This window comes from Bos indicus x Bos taurus, chromosome 7, assembly GCF_003369695.1.
Source record: "Bos indicus x Bos taurus breed Angus x Brahman F1 hybrid chromosome 7, Bos_hybrid_MaternalHap_v2.0, whole genome shotgun sequence".
Classification (NCBI taxonomy): Eukaryota; Metazoa; Chordata; class Mammalia; order Artiodactyla; family Bovidae; genus Bos; species Bos indicus x Bos taurus.
Genome location: NC_040082.1, coordinates 108,285,252 through 108,306,009, shown reverse-complemented (window position 1 = coordinate 108,306,009; position 20,758 = coordinate 108,285,252). Strand labels below are relative to the sequence as shown.

Sequence of the window (20,758 nt, the reverse complement as noted above, 5' to 3'; positions counted from 1 at the left end):
TACAAAAGCAGCCTCACTTTATTGTAAACTGAAAGTCCCTCGGTCCTGTCCGACTCTTTGCAACCCCATGGACTATATAGTCCATGGAATTCTCCCAGCCAGAATACTGGAGTGGGTAGCTGTTCCCTTCTCCAGGGATTCTTCCCAGCCCAGGGATCCAGCCTAGAGATCAAAGCCAGGTCTCCCACATTGCAGGCAGATTCTTTACCAGCTGAGCCACCAGGGAAGCCAAAGAATACGGGAGTGGGTAGCCTCTCCCTTCTCCAGCAGATCTTCCCGACCCAGGAATCACTGGGGGCTCCTGCATTGCAGGTGGATTCTTTACCAGCTGAGCTACCAGGGAAGCCCAGTTTATTGTAAAGGTGTTGGAGAAGACTCTTGAGAGTCCCTTGGACCGCAAGGAGATCCAACCAGTCCATTCTAAAGGAGATCAGCCCTGGGATTTCTTTGGAGGGAATGATGCTGAAGCTGAAACTCCAGTACCTTGGCCACCTCATGCGAAGAGCTGACTCACTGGAAAAGACTCTGATGCTGGGAGGGATTGAGGGCAGGAGGAGAAGGGGACGCCAGAGGATGAGATGGCTGGATGGCATCACTGACTTTTTGGACGTGAATCTGAGTGAACTCCGGGAGTTGGTGATGGACAGGGAGGCCTGGCGTGCTGCGATTCATGGGGTCACAAAGAGTCGGTCACGACTGAGCGGCTGAACTGAACTGAACTGAATCTAAAACTAAAATGCAAGGTGATAAGGGGATGACAGAGGATGAAGTGGTTGGATGGCATCACCAACTCATTGGACCTGAATTTGAGAAAACTCGGGGAGATGGTAAAGGTCGGGGAAGCCTGGCGTGCCACAGTCCACGGGGTCGCAAAGAGTCGGACACGACTGAGTGACTGAACAACAGTTTCAGCCCCAGCTGGACAGCTCTGCTTTCTGCTCTGCAGAAAGGAGATTAGCATGTGTCAGAGAGGAGGACAGAGAATAACACCCATCCGAGGTTCCTCCTTGAGGCAGTCAGAAGAAATAAAGACTAAGAGAGTATCGGTGTCTCCCTGTGAGGCCGGGCTCCTTAACTGAGTGACTGTGTGCCGCCCACGCCCCCTGTGGCATCACCGCGCACCTGCCCCACCAGTCTCCTGACAGGTCACACCGTCGTGTCTCCCTGCATGCCAGCCCTCCCATCCCAGAAGGGGCAGAATTCTGACCTTGCAGAGAGTGCAGCCCTGCCTGCCCTGAGTGGCACAGAGGTCCTGCCCCTCATGGCCTGGCGCCTCCGCTGAGCCCTGCTGGGAGGATAGCAGGGGGCCTGTGTCCGTGGGAGGAGTGGCTTTGCAGGGGGCTGGAGACAACCAGGGAAGCCCCGGGGATGGGGAGTCCTAAAGCAGAAGGGCTGTGTGCCCCAGCCTGTCAGCTCTGCTCTGCTTCCTGGGCCACAGTGAGCCCCTGGGGACTCAGCTGGCCCTTGGGCAAGACCCTGCTCCCAGAGCCCCAGTGAAGAGATAGGTCAGGAGCAAGAGGGAAGAGATGAGTGAGCTGGCCACGGGATCACGGGACCAGGAGGCCCCTGCCTGCCTACCTGCCTCTCTTCCTCTCCATCTGCCTTAAGTAAGTCACTGACTCTGGAATGCAGCCACCTCATCTGCAAAGCGGGCTGACATCTGTTACATTTGCAGATATTATTTTACTTTGGAGAGTGTTGTCACACTTAATCTCACTTACTTTTGAAAATTACCTTTAATATAATAATAATAATACCATGATGCCTACAAATATGGAGCTGTTTTTTTAAAACTCTTTATCGAATTTGTTACAATATTGCTTCTGTTGTTTATGTTCTGGTTTTTTGGCTGAGAGGCATGTGGGATCTTAGTTCCCCGACCAGGGATTGAACCTGCCCACCCCCCTGCATTGGAAGGGAGAGTTTTAACTATTTGACTGCCAGGAAAGCCCCAAATATTGAGATCTTAATATGTGATTCTGTGTGGCAGGCTTGTACTAGTCACTTATCATGCATCTCTTTGGAAATCTTCACACTAACTCTATAAAATTGGTAGAATATAAAATCTTGTCTGCCTTCAAAATATGTTTTTCCTCAAACATTATACCACTCTCTAACTCAGTGGCCAAAAGGACTGGGGTGAATTAGAGTCCTGAATCCTGGTAAAGGAAAACTACTCGTTTCCTCTACTCATACCAACACTCGTGACACTAACGACCAGAATTAGCATAGACCCCAGAAGGTAAGAGTTCAGTCGCACGAGACAGCCCCGCTTTAAACGCTCATCTCAAGCCCCAGAAGTATAAGATGTCAGCTGTACTTGACCAACCAACCACCAGCTCCTCAGGTTCAATAATTTGCGAGAGTAGTTCCCAACTCAGGGACCCACTTTACTTACTATCCCCAGTTATTATAAAGCACACAGCTGAGGAAAACTGAGGAACAGCCAAAGGGAGGAATGCATGGGGGAGGTGCATGGAGCTTCCGTGGCCCCTCTGGATGCACGTCCCTGCCAGCACCTTGATGTGCTCACAAACTGAGAAGCACTCCAAACTCCATTGTTTAGAATTTAATGGAGATTTTGTTTTGTAGGTGTGATTGGTGGGAATCACTGGCCATGGATGGTGGTGGTAGTTTAGCCGCTAACTCATGTCTGACTCTTGAGATCCCATGGACCGTAGCCCGCCAGAAGTCTCTGTCCATGGGATTTCCCAGGCAAGAATACTGGAATGGGTTGCCATTCTGTTCTTCAGGGCGTCTTTTCTTCCCAACCCAGAGATCAAAGCTGGGTCTCCTGCATCACAGGAAGATTCTTTACTGACTGAGCCACCAGGGAAGCCCATGGGTGATTGAACTCAGTCTCCAGCTCTTCTCTCTTCCCTGAAAGTTGGGGATGGGGCTGAAAGTTCCAATTCTAATCATACAGCTGGTTCCTCAGGCTACCAGCCTGAACTCTGAACAATCTAAGGGCCCACCAAGAATACCTTCATTAACATGAGCTCAGGTAAGGTTGAAAGGGGCTCATTATAAATAGCATAAGGTGCTCCTCTCACCCCTATCATTCAGGAAATTACAAGGATTTTAGAAGGTTTGTGCCAGAAATGTGGGGCAGAGTCCAGATATATGTTTCTTATTATTTGTATCTGGATTACTCTTGGCCCTACTACTACCAGCTATGTCTCTAAGAATGGGCTTCAATCTTCTGAGCCTTGGTTTTCTCATCTTTAAAATGGGCAGTCATTTTTATCTTGAATTGTCAATGAGCATTAAATTAAATAAATGAAGATGAACTTGCTTTTCAGTCTCTAAATAAATGTGGGTTTTATTGTGATGGTGGCGATATTTATTAATAGTTTAGTGATAGCAGGTTTAGAATTATTCTTATCAAGTCTGACAAGGACCCTGCAGGAGTGTCTTCCTGAGGCTTGTGGACCAGCTCTGCCTTTTGCCTGAGGTGGAAGCCCCCTCTGCCACACACACGTTGTGCCCATGAAGTGCTGGGAGGAAGTCTAGAACTTTGTCTTGGTTTCACCAGTTAACTTCACTTTATTCATTTACACTGCCATGATCCAACTGAACCTCGATTTTGGGTAAAGGGATGGTTTGGTTAGTTTCTTGAAAAGCATGAGAAGTATAAAAATTCTGCTGTTGAGACAACAGAAAAGGGATTATAGGAGATGAATCGGAGGAGCCAGGAAAGAGTAACTGGGCTGTGTCTTGTTTCCCTGCTTGTATCCAGCAGGTGGTGCTTGTCCCAGGCTCAGGGGTTGGTCCTGCAGAGGCAGAGGGCCTGGCGGACTCTCCTGGGCTCAGGGAGACACTGCAGCGGGAGGTGTCTGAGCCTCCACGCTGAGCTCCCACTCTAAGGGTGCAGGGTGTTCGCGGGAGATGAAGCACCCTTCTTGGGTCCTGTGTTGCATTAAGCATACTCACCTTATTGTGCAGCCAGGCATCACTACCACCCATCTCCGGAACTCTCTTCATCTTGCAGAACTGCCCCTCTGTACCTGCTAAGCAATAACTCCCCAGTGCCCCCTCTCTCCAGTCCTTGGGAGGCACCATTCCACTTCCTGCCTGCTCTGCCCTGCCTCTGAACTTGACCAGTAGTACCATGGGCAGCCGCGGGAGTGGGGGCCTTTAGACCCTGTAGGTGCTGGCCCACCGGATCTGCAGCCAGCGCCCCATGGGCCCCACAAGGCCTGGCCAGGGTAGGTCTCCCCCTTCCTGTAGATGCACAGCCCATCAGGAGGCTCCGCAGCACTTGAAGCCAGAGCGGTGCCGTGGAGGACAGGAGGCTGGCCCAGAGTGAGAACGGCCAGGACCAGGGCAGAAGTGTTCCCAGCTCCCCAGGCTTGGGGCTGGCCCTGGGCGGACAGCCTGTTTCCTGAGGAAGGTCGTAGAGGCTCTGGGAGGAGGGTCTGTCGGGGGTCTGGTGGCAAGAACCTGGGAACTGTGGGCTCCGAGGAGCAACAAGGCCGAGTGGGGCCAGGTGTCGCTGTGGCTCAGCCCCAGCAGCGCTAAGCCACCTTGGGGTCCCTCATCACTCAGTTCCTCTGCTTGCAGGACTCCCTCTGGGTTCTCTTTGTGGCAGAGCCGGGGCTGGGACACGGGTCCTGCTGTGATGCTGACATTCCAGGTTCATCAAGTATTCACGTGCTCCCCTCCCTTCCAGTTCCCAGCCTCCCTTGCACCGCACTTGGGGTTGTGGGGCTAGTTTTATCTGACAGCCTGTGTGGAAACGACAGAGGTTGCCTCTTGGCTAAGGCAGCTGAGAGCTGCTGTGTCCCTTCCCTCCCTCTCTTTCTGCCACAGGGACCTTGGAAGCCACACATCCCAGTAGCTGCAGCTACAGAATGGGGCTGCATAAAGCCTTGATGTGTGCAGGAGAACGCACCCCAGCCTTTACCCTATTGAGCTACTGAGATGTGGTAGATTCTGTCTTAACTGCAGCTCAGCCTCTTCTATCATAATCCGCACAGCTCCTGTCCATACAGTATGATCAACCAGTGTTTATTGGGTGTCAGCTCTATGTCAGAAGTGAAATAGGGCCAATGTGGGAAGCAAGGGGCCCAGGTAAGAGGGGAAACTGGAACCAAGGAAGGGTCAGGAGAGGGAGTTGAATGTGACTATGAGGGCAGTAGGAAATTGTGAAAGTTTCACTTCCTTTCAAATTAATGGGCAAGACATTTTATGCCCTTTTTTGGTAGGAAAATGGGAATGAATCCATTCCTCTTTAAATCTCAGAATCTCTGGAGTGTGAGGAGGGTTGGAAATATTTGCTGAGCACTTCAAGCAAACCACTTGGATTTAGAAAGGGTCTCATTGTGTTCAGAACCCTCCCACCAACCCATTCAAGCACCTCCTGTGAGTTCTAGTTTCCTTCTTTTCCTCCTCAAATCTAGAAAAGTAACATTGTTTGTTTATTAAAATATACTGTTTAACATGTCTGATATACTATTTATGATGGAAAATTAGAATATATTCCTATAAGTTGTGAGTGTTTTCTCCTACCAATTATTGCCTAGTACCTCATTTTATTGGTACCTCATTTTATTATATTAAAAAGCAGAGACATTACTTTGCCAACAAGGGTCCGTCTAGTCAAAGCTATGGTTTTTCCAGGACTCATATATAGATGTGAGAGTTGGACTGTAAAGAAAGCTGAGCACCAAAGAATTGATGCTTTTGAACTGTGGTGTTGGAGAAGACTCTTGAGAGTCCCTTGCACTGCAAGGAGATCCAACCAGTCCATTCCCTATTGGTTCAGATGATAGAGAATCAGCCTGCAATGTGGGAGACCTTGGTTTGATCCCTGGGTTGAGAAGATCCCCTAGAGAAGGGAATAGCAACCCACTCCAGTATTCTTGCCTGGAGGATCCCATGGACTGAGGAGCTTGGCAGGCTATAATCCTTAAGGATGCAGAGTTGGACACGATTGAGTGATGAACATACATACATATGTGTTTACATATGCACTTTTAAAAGTAAAACCTATTTGTGCCAAGACTTCAAAAAATATAAAATCTTGGGCTCAAGATCAGTGCTTCCTATGCGGCTTATAGCATTTAACTAAAGCTATATCATTTCAATCCTACTCCTCCTTGACAAAGCAAAGGCCTTGTTGGTTGCCTGGGCTCTCAGGCTCCGTAGTGACCTAGCGCTGCCTGACCAAGCTGCTGGTCCAGTTGGCCTCCTTGCATTGGTGAGGTGGCCAGTCATCCTCTCAGGAGGCCTATGTCATGAGGCCAGGACACAGGTGTGAGGAGTCTTTCTGTAAAGTGCCACTTGTTTTGAATGGCAAGACTTTTTAAAACATCAACTTTATATGAAATTTACATGAAAGTAAACCATTTATATGAAAGTAAACCATTCAGGTATGACCTAAATCAAATCCCTTACAACTATACAGTGGAAGTGACAAATAGATTCAAGGGATTAGGTCTGATAAACAGAGTGCCTGAAGAACTATGGACGGAGGTTCGTGACATTGTACAGGAGGCAGGCATCAAGACCATCCCCAAGAAAAAGAAATACAACAAGGCAAAATGGTTGTCTGAGGAGGCCTTACAAATGGCTGAGAAAAGAAGAAAAGCTAAAGGCAAAGGAGAAAAGGAAAGATATACCCATCTGAATGCAAAGTTCCAAAGAATAGCAAGGAGAGATAAGAAAGCCTTCCTCAGTGATCAATGGAAAGAAACAGGAAAACAATATAATGGGAAAGACTAGAGATCTCTTCAAGAAAATGAGAGGTACCAAGGGAACATTTCATACAAAGATGGCACAATAAAGGACAGAAATGGTATGGACCTGACAGAAGCAGAAGATATTGAGATGAGCTGGCAAGAATACACAAGAGAACTATACAAAAAAGAGCTTCATGAACCAGAAAACCACAATGGTGTGATCACTCACCTAGAGCCAGATACCCTGGAGTCTGAAGTCAAGTGAGCCTTAGGAAGCATCACTATGAACAAGGCTAGTGGAGGTGATGGAATTCCAGTTGAGCTATTTCAAATCCTAGAATATAGTGCCGTTTAAGTGCTGCACTCAATATACCAGCAAATTTGGAAAACTCAGCAGTGGCCACAGGACTGGAAAAGGTCAGTTTTAACTCCAATCTCAAAGAAAGGCAATTCCAAAGAATGTTCAAACTATTGCACAATTGCACTCGTCTCACACACTAGCAAAGTAATGCTCAAAATTCTCCAAGCCAGGCTTCAATGGTATGTGAACCGTGAACTTCCAGATGTTCAAGCTGGATTTACAGAAGGCAGAGGAGCCAGAGATCAAATTGCCAACATCCGTTGGATCATCAAAAAAGCAAGAGAGTTCCAGAAAAACATCTACTTCTGCTTTATTGACTATGCCAAAGCCTTTGACTGTATGCATCACAGCAAACTGTGGAAAATTCTTAAAGAGATGGGAATACCAGACCAGTTTACCTGCCTCCTGAGAAATCTGTATGCAGGTCAAGAAGCAGCAGTTAGAACCAGACATGGAACAACAGACTGGTTCCAAATCAAGAAAGGACTATGTCAAGGCTGTATGTTGTCACCCTGCTTATTTAACTTATATGCAGAATACATCATGAGAAATGTCAGGCTGGATGAAACACAAGCTGGAATCAAGATTACAGGGGGAAATATCAATAACCTCAGATACACAGATGATACCACACTTATGGCAGAAAGTGAAGAACTAAAGAGCCTCTTGATGAAAGTGAAAGAGGAGGTGAAAAAGTTGTCTTAAAACTCAGCATTCAAAAAACGAAGATCATGGCATCCAGTCCCATCACTCATGGCAAATAGATGGGGAAATAATGGAAAGATTTAGACATTTTAGTTTCTTGGGCTCTGAAATCACTACAGATGGTGACTGCAGCCATGAAATTAAAAGATGCTTACTTCTTGGAAGAAAAGCTATGACCAGCCTAGACAGCATATTAAAAAGCAGAGATGTTACTTTGCCAACAAAGGTCCATCTAGTCAAAGCTATGGTTTTTCCAGCAGTCATGTATGGATGTGAGAGTTGGACCATAAAGAAAGCTGAGCTCTGAAGAATTGATACTTTTGAACTGTGGTGTTGAAGAAGACTCTTGAGAGTCCCTTGCACTGCAAGGAGATCAAATCAGTCCATTCTGAAGGAGATCAGCCCTGGGATTTCTTTGGAGGGAATGATGCTGAAGCTGAAACTCCAGTACTTTGGCCACCTCATGTGAAGAGTTGACTCATTGGAAAAGACTCTGATGCTGGGAGAGATTGGGGGTAGGAGGAGAAGGGGACAACAGAGGATGAGATGGCTGGATGGTATCACTGACTCGATGGACGTGAGTCTGAGTGAACTCCGGGAGTTGGTGATGGACAGGGAGGCCTGGCGTGCTGCGATTCATGGGGTCGCGAAGAGTCGGACACGACTGAGCAACTGAACTGAACTGAACTGGACTGGACTGCAAGGAAATCAAACCAGTCAATCCTAAAGGAAATCAGCCTGAATATTCATTGGAAGGACTGATGCTGAAACTGAAGCTCCAATACTTTGGCCACTTGATGCGAAAACTGACTCATTGGAAAAGACTCTGATGCTGGGAAAGATCGAAGAGGGAAGGAGAAGGGGATGACAGAGGATGAGATGGTTGGATGGCATCACCGACTCGATGGACATGAGTTTGAGTAAGCTCCGGTAGTTGGTGATGGGTAGGAAGCCTGTTGTGGTGGAGTCCTTGGGGTTGCAGAGTCAGACATGACTCAAGTGACTGAACTGAAACTTGGACATATTAGTAGGTTTAAGCAAATTCACATGATTTTTTTCAGGATGAACTGGTAGTCTAAAGCAAGCTTGCCAAAATTAGAGCCCAAGAGCCAAATTCAGCCCATCTGTTTTTGAAAATAAAGTTTTATTGGGACGTGACCATGCCCACTCATTTGTGAATTGTCTATGGCTGCTTTTGTGCTACCGTGGTGGAGCTGAGTGGTTGGGACAAAGACCATACGGCCCGCAAAGCCACTACCTGGGGCTCAAGAAATATGTGCACTTAGAGCTAAAGAAATCTTCTACTTACTTAATGCCCACCTTGAGCTGACAGAGGATGAGATAGTTGGATGGCATCACCAACTCGATGGATATGAGTTTGGGCAAACTCTAGGAGATGGTCAAGGACAGGGAAGCCTGGCGTGCTGCAGTCCATGGATTGCAAGGATTCGGACACGACTGAGCAACTGGAAACCAGCAACAACACGTTGAGCTGAACCCCAGCACTTTATAGTTTCATTTGCCTCCCACTGTGTCAATGCATGTGGGCGCATGTGTTAGGGAAGCACTGGGCATAGAATGAAGACCAGCTTTGGAGTCAGAAACAGTTGCATCCTAATCTTGGCTTTTACCTACCTGGCAAAGGTCCTGCCGTGCCCAAAACTTGGTTTCTTTGTCTTTGCACCTCCCACACACCCTGATCAATAAAGACTGGAAGGAAAGGCACTCCTGAGGTGCCCCCAGGAGACGAGTTCCCTCTATCCCCTTCAGGCCTCTAAGACCCTGCAGCTAGAGCAACCTTTTCTGAAGGCCACTGCAGGGACCTTACACTTGAGCTGAGCTCCACCCTCTCCCTGCTCAGACCCCAGCCCACCCCCACCCTGACTTTGCCAACTGAATGGATCCAGGAAGTCACTTTAGGGATTCTGTTTAAAGCAACTGAGCGAGCATTTTAAAACAACAGAGCAGGAGGAGCAAGATTTCTGGGCAGACATAGCTGCCCCTCCTAGCTAGGCTAATTGCTCATGTTCTGGAAGAATTCCTGCTGCCCCACCCCCACCCCAAGCATGTCTTCTGTCAAGGGCAGACATACTCTTTAGGCTTGTGGAGAACAGGGACCCAAAGGAGCTTCTGAGCTTTGAGAGTAGAGACTGTACCCTTTGACCCTTCCTAGCATGAGATGTTCTTAAACAATTTTTGTTGAATGATTTCTCTCTGTGCCAGGATTCAGATATTTTTCCTCTTTTCTAATTTAATCCAGAAATTGGCCTGGGCTCACCAAAGCCTTGCCAGGGTTTGCAAACAATCAGGCCCATGGGCTCCATTTCTCACCAACTTCCAAGAATGTTGGGGCCATGTGGTGATGGTAGGGAAGGCTGAGACAGGACAGGCATGTTTTCTGCGGGTCTCGGGGATGATCCCGTGAACTGGCTGCAGAGCTGCAGAGAGGAAAGGCGCAGGCCCCAGTCCCTTTCACATGTCTCTGGCTCTGGTTCCTGGGAAGAGAAACACATGTCTGAAACTGGGCATGAAAGCTTGGCTCCCTGAAGCTGAAGGGAAGCGAGCAGGGCTCCCGGGATAAAGAGGACACACTGAGTTTGGGCCTGGGTGTAGCAAGGGATGTGAGGATGGGCAGAACAGGCTCCCACTGTCACATGGTGGCTCCCCAGGGCTCGGGCTCTGCTCCTCATGTAGCCACAGCCGGGCGTCCCAGCACTGTTCCTGTTCCTCACGTTTATCCCAGTGCTCTGAGAGCACAGCCCCATGAGCCACCAGGAGGTGTGACTGCCAGCAAATACAGCACTTAGAAGGGGCAGCACCTCAGATGCTGGTGGGAGCCAGGCAGAAAGCCTAATCCAGGTGTCCGGGCTGTGGACAATAGGGCGTGGTTGGGACTGGGGCAACAAGAGAGGCTACAGCCCTGGAGATCCCCTCCTGGGTCCCATTCCCTTGTGGTCATTTTGGAATGAACAGGTGAGCCCCCATTGTGAATGAAAGGTGAACCATTGTGAGCCGCCCCCCTGCCATGTCCCCTGAGATGAGCCCCATTGTGAATGAAAGGTGAACCATTGTGAGCCCCCCCCCCACAATGTCCCCTGAGATGAGCCCCCATTGTGAATGAAAGGTGAACCATTGTGAGCACCCCCCACAATGTCCCCTGAGATGAGCCCCCATTGTGAATGAAAGGTGAACCATTGTGAGCCCCCCCCACAATGTCCCCTGAGATGAGCCCCCATTGTGAATGAAAGGTGAACCATTGTGAGCCCCCCCCACAATGTCCCCTGAGATGAGCCCCCATTGTGAATGAAAGGTGAACCATTGTGAGCCCCCCCCACAATGTCCCCTGAGATGAGCCCCCATTGTGAATGAAAGGTGAACCATTGTGAGCGCCCCCCACAATGTCCCCTGAGATGAGCCCCCATTGTGAATGAAAGGTGAACCATTGTGAGCCGCCCCCCTGCCATGTCCCCTGAGATGAGCCCCATTGTGAATGAAAGGTGAACCATTGTGAGCCCCCCCCACAATGTCCCCTGAGATGAGCCCCCATTGTGAATGAAAGGTGAACCATTGTGAGCCCCCCCCACAATGTCCCCTGAGATGAGCCCCCATTGTGAATGAAAGGTGAACCATTGTGAGCCCCCCCCACAATGTCCCCTGAGATGAGCCCCCATTGTGAATGAAAGGTGAACCATTGTGAGCTGCCCCCCTGCCATGTCCCCTGAGATGAGCCCCATTGTGAATGAAGGGTGAACCATTGTGAGCCCCCCCCAACAATGTCCCCTGAGATGAGCCCCCATTGTGAATGAAAGGTGAACCATTGTGAGCCCCCCCCGCAATGTCCCCTGAGATGAGCCCCCATTGTGAATGAAAGGTGAACCATTGTGAGCCCCCCCCACAATGTCCCCTGAGATGAGCCCCCATTGTGAATGAAAGGTGAACCATTGTGAGCACCCCCCACAATGTCCCCTGAGATGAGCCCCCATTGTGAATGAAAGGTGAACCATTGTGAGCCCCCCCCACAATGTCCCCTGAGATGAGCCCCCATTGTGAATGAAAGGTGAACCATTGTGAGCCCCCCCCACAATGTCCCCTGAGATGAGCCCCCATTGTGAATGAAAGGTGAACCATTGTGAGCCCCCCCCACAATGTCCCCTGAGATGAGCCCCCATTGTGAATGAAAGGTGAACCATTGTGAGCGCCCCCCACAATGTCCCCTGAGATGAGCCCCCATTGTGAATGAAAGGTGAACCATTGTGAGCCCCCCCCACAATGTCCCCTGAGATGAGCCCCCATTGTGAATGAAAGGTGAACCATTGTGAGCCGCCCCCCTGCCATGTCCCCTGAGATGAGCCCCATTGTGAATGAAAGGTGAACCATTGTGAGCCCCCTCCCCCTGCCCCCCGCCATGTCCCCTGAGAAGCTGGAAATCCAAATTTACAGGAAATCTAATTACTTTTTAATGTTGGCAACAAATTGAAATTAAGACCTCACACTGCACTAGTGAGTCGGAACATGACTGGCTGCTCAGCAGGTAGATTGTTCCTTCAGGCCTAGAAGAAAGGAGGCGACGGCCTGCCCTGCTGTATGCTGGGATAGGGGATAATTAGTACTACCTCCCAGGGCTGTTGGGAGCATAACTTGAGTTAAATACCAGAAAAGTGCTTAACAGCATGCTGGGCACACAGAGAGCATGCCTTGAGTGTAAGCTGTCCCCAGTCTTGTATTTAATTGTTGGGCACTCTCAGAAGCCTGGTCTAAATTGGGCCCCATGCTGGGCACTGGGGGCTTCCCAGGTTGGATGCGTGTTAAGCTGAGTTTGCGACCCTATGGACTGTAGCCCACCAGGCTCTTGTGTCCATGGGATTCTTCAGGCAAGAACACCAGAGTGGGTTGCCATGCTCTCCTCCAGAGGATCTACCCCACCTGGGGATCAAACCTGTGTCTCCTGTGGCTCTTGCAGATTCTTCACTGCTGAGCTGCCTGGCCCCAGAGGCAGAGTTAACCTGCAGGGCAGCGTGGTGTGGGCTGATGGTGTTGTGGGTGATAGAACAGCATGTGTAAAGGCTCAATGGCATCACCACATCACAGCTCGAGGCTGGGGCCAATCAGAGTGTAGGGTGCTGGGGGAGAGGCAGGAATGAGGTTGGCAAAGCCTTCTGTGCCAGGCTAAGGGGCCTGGGATCCCAATAGACTATCAGTGGAATCATGAGGTTGGTTTGGGTTCTAAAGAGATAGAATCATCTCTCTTAGGGAGTCCAGGGCTCATGCCTTCTGTTGATACCATTCCAGACACCTGTCCCTGTGGCCTAGGGGGCTGAGTTTTCACACACATGTAAGGAAGTACTTACACGATGTGTCTCTACATTGCCCCAGTGCCCCATGAGGTTGCCTTTCCTGGATATGATCACTGAGGTTCAGAGAGGCTGAGTGGCATGGCTGGGGCATGGCAGATGGGATTCACATACCTGTGTGCCCTGGATACTGGTCCTCTTCCCGCTGCCCACGGCCCTGACTGTCTTTTCCATCTGTGACTCTCCTGGCGTTTCCCCTGGGCTTGTGTCTTCCTCCTCGCTCTAGGGTGTGTTCACCCCCTCACCCACTGACTTATTCACTTCACTGTATGTACAGAGCACCTACTCTGAGCACAGTTCCAGGTGCTAGAAGTGTCATGTTAGCAGGCCTGAGGTCCTGCTGCAAGAAGTCACTTTCCTGTGGGGGAGACAATAGACCACGTCCCTCCTCCCAGGGATGACAGTACAGGCAGAGGACATTTTGATGGGGGGAGCCGAGACCTGTCCTTCCCTCTGCCTCTTCTGCCCTGAAGTGTGAGGCTCTCTCCTGCCCCCAGGACTCCCCTGCACCTTCCTCCCAGCTCCTGGAGGCCTCCTGACAGGTGAGGAGGGAAGGCTCCGAGCAGCCTGTCCTTGGCCTCCCCTGGGGAGCTGGCGGTTGCCAAAGTAGGAGTGTGAGTCGCCGTGGATGAGGAAGGCTGGGCAGTGTCACTCCTTGGTGACAGCTCTGGGAAGTGGCAGAGCTTGTCGCCCGCAAACTCCAGTAAGGAGGTGACAGTCGAGCCTGAAGAGCAGAGGGTGCTGCTTCCCCCCAGCTGTCCCTCCTACCCAGGTTCCTCCTTGTCTGCCCCCTGTGCTATGGGAGCTGTAGCTGAGCAGACCCCTCTGCTGCCTGAGGGGCCCCTTGGCGGCATGTCTCAGGAGGGCTGGGTGCCCCAAGTTTAATGTCCGATTTAGAGGGTCTGTTTACCTGGTTCTGCACGTTCAGCAGCTGGGGAAGGGTCAGGCACACAGCAGGGGTTGAGGAAGTGTCTCGTGAATGAACGAATCACTGAGTAAATGAGTTCTCATAGGATGACGGTGGTCCCACAGACTCCCATGGAAAAGAAGCCCTAGTAGCATGAATGTTCGCGTCCGCCTTCCTTGATGCTCAAGGTTGTTTGTCTCTAGCATAGGTGCTGGAGGTTTGAGTCGCCAGGGTGAGGGATATGCAGCTTTAATGTCAGCACTTTTGCCCAGTGCTCTCCAAAGCCTCTGCCCTGTCCCACTAGTGCTCATGTGGGCGAGTTTCTCAGTCTCTCTGAGCCTCTGTCCCACAACAGGTAAACAGGGGCAGCAACACTCACTTGCAGAGTGCGGGAGTGGAAGGTGGTGATGCGAGGAGGTGCCTGGCACAGGTCTGGGAAGGTCAGAGCTGGCCAATGAGGTGCAGCCATTGTTTCTTTGTCTACGAGGTCTGTCAAAGCAGCCCCGCTCTTGTCCTTGAGAAGCTTGGCTCTCTTGGGGACACACTGGCTTCCCTTAGTGCAACAGGAAGGACAGGGGCCTCGGCAGCCTCGAGACACAGCCAGCGCCCTCTGCCTGGCTGGGGAGGTCACAGTTGAGGTGCGTCTGGAACTGGTTTTGACCACATATTGGCAAAGTGGACAAGTTGGGGAGCATGCTTTCCCGTGTGGACCTTCAGCGTGTCCCGGGAGGCACGGAGTGGGGCAGGTGTGGGGTTGTGGCACAGGAGGCCTTGGAGGGACAGAGCTGGCCAGAACGGCCAAGCTTGGATTGATCCTGAAGCTTTGGGAGCCAGCCGGGTCCTAGACACTGAGGATGCGGCAGCTGAAGATGCAGAGGAGCCCCCAGTTCTCAGTGGGCACAGACGGGCCCAATGGAGGGAGGTGGCAGTTAACAACGTAACAACCCGTTGAAGGCACTGGAGGCCACGGTGGTGCAGCAGACGGGCCGGCCCCGAGGAGAGCAGCACCCGAGGGAGCTTAGCCCCTTCTGTGGGGATGTCCGTAGCTCACAGCATGGGGGGCAGCCGGGTGCGGGGGTGGAGCACCCGGGCCTGGCAGTGAGGCGGGCCTGTGGGCTCCAGTGGGCCCCTCTGATCCTGCAGTGCCCTGGGGCAGCTCCTCACGTGTCTGTGAGCTCAGGCCCTCTGCCTTTGGCTCTGGGCTCCCTGCGTCACAGGGGATGTTCACCCATCTTCTCGGCCACCTGTTTGTTCTCTGGTTCCACGCTTCTGGGTCCCTGCTCCCACCCTGGCCCAGGCAGTCAGCACAGTGCTCTGCCTGGGGACAGAGGCTAGCAAGGGAGCGCCATGACCCCAACAGGTTCCTGTGGCGCCAGGCAGTGGGCCACGTGGACAGAGCGGCTTCCTACTGCAGTTGGGGAGGGTCCTTACGGATGTTAGGAATCGTGCTGAGGGATTTCACTTCAGAGGAGGGATATGTTCACAGCAGACAACTCTGTAATACTACAGGGAGCGGTGCTCTGAAACTTCTGTATTTTGCTGGGAGATCGGAATTCCTGATGACCCCCTGGCTGTGCCAGAGGCTCAGGTGGCCAGGGTGTCCCCAGTCTCTTCTGGGTCAGTGCCTGCTGGGCGGAGCTCTTCCTTCTTCCTCATCATGTTGGGGACCCTGAGGCCCTAATGGCGGTGGGGAGGCAGGCCTGATGCAGTAAGTAAGTAAGTAAGAGTTGGTCACTCAGTCACGTCTGACTCTGTGCGACCCCATGGACTGTGGCCTGCCAGGCTCCTCTGTCCATGGGGTTCTCCAGGCAAGAATGCTGGAGTGGGCTGCCGTGCCCTCCTCCAGGGGGTCTTTCTGACCCAGGGGTTGGGCCTGGCTGTCCTCCTCGGGTGAGGGACCCTGAGGCCCTCATGGTGGTGGGGAGGCGGGCCTGAATGCCTGCCCTGCGTATCCTCAGACCCAGGGCCGGGCTCCTGCCCTGGACTACTCGGGTGTGCTTATCCCACCCGGTCCAGGCCTGGCGCTGTGATGACCTATCCACTCTGCGGCCTCTCCCAGCCCACAGCTGCCACCTCCCACCCAGCCAGCTGGACAGGAGCTTCTGGAGCTCACACACACCTCTCAGGGCTGGGGTGGGTGGCGCCAGCCGCTGTTGAGGCCACTTTACTCACAGGGTCCCCTCACCTCCTGCTAGAGCCACCTGGGGAGGGGACTCTGCTTTTGCAGTGTAATCTCCTCTTAGGGTCCCAGTGGGGAGCGGGGCCCACAGCTCTCAGGATCTACCTTTGACCCTAAAGGTGTGTGAGAAGCAGGAGCAGGGGTTGGGGGCACAGCCTAGGTCTGCCTTGCTGCCTGTCCTCAGCCGCCTCCACTAACCCTCGTCAGCCAGGGCACTTGCTGCTTCCCTGTTCCCCTCCCCGGGAACCTCCCAGGTGTTGTGGCTCCCCTCCCCACGATGGCATTTTCCCCTTCCTTTCCTGGGGTCAAAGAGCGGTAGGGAATTAGAAGAACATGAATCATAGGAGGAATGAAAAATCACTGTTTTCACATGCCCTGCCAGTGCCCAACTGCTGACATTGGCCAGGGGCGGGGGCGGGGGTTGGTTGTCTTGCTCACGGTCTCTGAGGCTGGTGGGGCCATAGGGATGTCACGTGGCGTCGCCACCAGGGCCTCTCCGAAGGGTTTTCTCCAGAGGAGACTCTACCCCAGGCTCCGGGGCTGGAGCTCAGGGGGCACAGGGAGGCTGCCGACACCCCAGGGCTCTCCAGGGCCAGGGCCACTGTCAGAAGGAATCAAGGTCCCTGTCTTCCCCTGCTCCTTCCTGTCAGCGCCCTCCACATGGACCTCAGACAGATCCTTCTGTGTCCCACGGCCTCAGACAGATCCTTCTGTGTCCCGCAGCCTCGGCAGAGCTGTTCTTCCCTGGTCTGCAGCCTTATCCCTGTTTGATGAGCCCTCTGGTGGTGAGTGGGAGGGCTGGGCCTCCAGTCTTGGTGTGGCTGTTGGTTGCCCTGTGGCAGAGCTAGAGGGGAGAACCCCAGGTCTGGGTCACACACAGGTGCCTGCTGAGGCCCAGCGTGGGCTTTGGGAAACAGCCTGGCTGCACGCTGTGGTCCAAGCAAGCCCTCCCTGGCTGCCCTGAGGAGACCCCCAGTGGGGCCAGAGAAAGAACTCCGGTATTTGACCTTCTGTCATTTGATGACAGCTCTACTGAGTTCCTGAGTCTGTGCTATGTGCCTGGGATTTTTGTTGGATGCTTTAAATATAGTGTTGAGTTTGGTTCATGGTAACAGCCTGAGAGGTTAGAACTGGTATTGCCTCCATTTCACAGATGAGGAAACTGAGGCTCAAACGGGCAAAATATCAAGCCCAAGTCACAGGGCAAGATGGCAGCCGAGCCCACCCTGGAACCCCTGCAACCTGACGAAGTGACTGGAACGGGCAGCTTCTTGGAAGTAATCAGCACCAACACGGCAATGGTTTAAGGCAGCTTTGCTTCTTTGTTTGCACAGTAACCATTTGTTGAGGCCCCATCTAGATTCTGGGCATCGAACTACTTGCCTGGGAGTGGAGGAACCTGTCTCCACCCTGGAGACCTGCAGGGATGTCCCCAGGCCCAGCAGAGAGTGGCCTGGTGCAGGCTTGGGGACTGGATGGTTTCACCGTCATGGGAGGAGTCACAGTGGTGGGGCCTGGATTTTTGTGCACAATACGATCTTAGCAATTCCTATCCTGCTCATTTGCGTTTCAAGACAGTTTGATATTATGAGCAGAGGCTAGAGTCGTGTTTGTTCTTGCTTTGCCTGCGAAGCGTTTGCTGAGAAGCGAGTGGTAAAGAAGATCTGCAAAGGGAATGTTCATTCTCATAGTGAGACTGGGCTTTTGCAGCCCCATTTGTGTTATGAGACGGGCACGAATGAAAATGCTCACTGGTGGCCCGCAGACTTTCTGCCCCAGCTTCTCCAGCACTGCCTTCACCTCCACCTCCACTGTGATGTACAAGCCTCCTCCTGGAGGGCTCAGACAGACCTTCTTCCCAGTCATGTCAAAGGCTCCGAGAAGCCACAAAGCAGAGCCAGCTTGTGCCTGCTTCCAAGGCCTCACAACAGACTCCTCCAGGCCTGCCTTCTCCTCACTGGGTGCCTAGGCACCTTAGCTGGCAGAGCTTGGCTCAGAGGAAGAGGTGGTAACTTTCCTGATGGTTGGGCATAAGGAATGAGAACCCAACCAGCAGCTCGCCCCTGCCTGCCCTGGGAGGGCCCCACTGCCTGGACCAGCCTCTTCCGTCCTGCCCTGTCCTTCCACCTCAGCAGGGGAGAAGGTCACCTCTGCCCAGTAGCCGCAGGCCACCTGCCAAGGCTCACTGGTGTCCAGGGTAGAAGTCTGCCACAAAGAAAGCCAACTTTTACATTATCATGCACAGCCTGCATCCTTTCTTATTTTCTATTCCAGAACAGAAACTTGGCTGCACCTTTGCATAAGCAAAAGGTGCATTACAATGTATTTCCCCAAACAAGAGAGCCGTTGGCCTCTCTCTGCGCAGAGAAGCCCTGCGGCTTTGGACAGAGGTGAGTAGCTTCTCCCCAGCACACAGGAGGCCTCAGGAGGGCAGGGAGGGTAGGCAGGCTCTGGGGCGCTTGGCCTGGCCTTCGATCATTGCAGGGCACTGCGCGCCCTGCTGCTGTTGCACTTTGCCCCGTTGCCTCTTGGTCTGCATTTTCCGGTTATTCTCTTGTTCACCCATTCAAAACTGTTTACTGAGCATCTGCTGTGTGCTCAGCACTGCTGGGGACACAGCAGTGAGTGAGGAAGAGGGGTGCGTCCGCATCAAGGGCATAGTCCAGCAACGGCTGTTTTTGAAATATAGTTTTTTTAACACCAAAAGCATTTTGTATTGGGCTGTAGCCGTTTAACAATGTTGTGATAGTTTTAGGTGGACAGTGAAGGAACTCAGCCATACCTATACATGCATCCCCCACCCCCCTTCCCATCCAGGCTGGCACGTAACCCTGAGCAGAATTCTATGTGCTATACAATAGGTTTTTGTTGGTTATCCATTTTAAATATAGCATTGTGTACATGACCTTCCCAAACTCCTTAACTATTCCTTCCCCCTAGCAACCACGAGTTCCTTTTCTAAGTCTGTGAGTCTCTTTCTGTTTTGTAAGTTCATTTGTATCATTTTTTTTAACGTTCCACATGTAGGAGATGTCATATAATACTTCTCCTCTGTCTGACTGACTTCACTCAGTATGACATTCTCTAGATCCATCCATGTTGCTGCGAATGGCCTTATTTCATTCTTTTTAATGGCTGAGTAATATTCCACTGCTAAGTCGCTTCAGTCGTGTCCGACTCTGTGCGACCCCATAGACGGCAGCCCACCAGGCTCCCCCGTCTCTGGGATTCTCCAGGCAAGAACACTGGAGTGGGTTACCATTTCCTTCTCCAATGCATGAAAGTGAAAAGTGAAAGTGAAGTCGCTCAGTCGTGTCTGACTCTTCTCGACCCCATGGACTGCAGCCCACCAGGCTCCTCCGTCCATGGGATTTTCCAGGCAAGAGTACTGGAGTGGGGTGCCATTGCCTGCTCCTAATATTCCACTATATACATCTATATATAGCACATCTTCCTTATCCATTCCTCTATGGACATTTAGTTGTTTGCATGTCTTGTCTGTTGTAAACAGTGCTGCATCGGGCCATATGCTTCTCCAGATATATGCCCAGGAGTGGGATTGCCGCATCATGTGGTAGCTCTATTTTTAGTTTTTTAAGGAACCTCCATGCTGTTCTGGGAGCAACTACTTTTCAGGGCTCACTTTGAGCAGGGGATAGTTGTGCTGGGGGAAGAGCGTGAGAAACCGGAGGCACAGCAAGTACAAAGGTCCCAGGGAAGGGTAGGACTCCCTGTTTAAGAAGCTCAGACTGGATCCTTGTGAGCAAGCAGGGGCAACCTGAGAAGCTGCAGCGGCCTTCCTCCCGTTGTAGGGGGAAGGCCCTGGGCTGGGGGTTGCGGGACGCTCGCAGGGTGATAACTGCCCTCCTCATTTGAAACACATTGATTGCCCTTTGCTTTTTCAAATGCTTTTCAAGAATCCAGAGGCTGGAGAGGGAATTACAGGTACAAAGCATTGCACAAGCAGGAGAAGGCAGAGCTGTTAGGAGTGAGGGTTCCTGAAAGAAAGTAGCTGAAGTGGAGTTCAGAGAAGCAAGCCAGGGCCACCTTTGAAAGGGCCCCACGTGCCAAGCTGAGGGCTGAGGGCTGTTCCTGAAAGCACTGAGGAGCCGTTGAGGGTTTCAGGCAGAGGAAAGAGGAAGTCAGACCTTTTGGAGTGGCAGCCATCATAAAGAATGATCCATGAGGGTGGGAGGTTGGGCAGGAGGACATGGGGTGGAGAGGAGCTGCTTCCTGTCTGCCTGTTGAGAAAGTGGAATGGGGGTTGAGGAGGAAGGGGCATTGGAAGGGAGGTGTTGGGAAGCTGCCTCTGTCTTTGTGGCTTTTTGTGCTGTGTCTGTGGGCTCTCTGCTTGGCAGAAGTATTGCCCCTTCATGGGGGTCTCCAGGCCACAGTGGGCCCTGCTGGAGCATCCTGTGGGGAATGGGGTGCAGCTAGCTTTGTGGGGCGGTGGCAATTTCACAACCCACTAAAAAGTTGGCGTGGCCCTGGGGGGCAGGGCAGGGCCCTCTCCTCAGCACAGCCTGCCTCCTCCATGCCCCATAAACCCTGCATTCTGCTCTTTCTGGTCCT

General features: G+C 52.0%; 1 protein-coding gene across 1 annotated transcript in view; it reads left to right on the top strand.

The window, feature by feature from the left end:
• Positions 1-20,758, top strand: part of ADAMTS2 (ADAM metallopeptidase with thrombospondin type 1 motif 2) — a 245,140-nt gene that overhangs the window by 146,334 nt on the left and 78,048 nt on the right. The gene's annotated exons all lie outside the window — the stretch shown is intronic.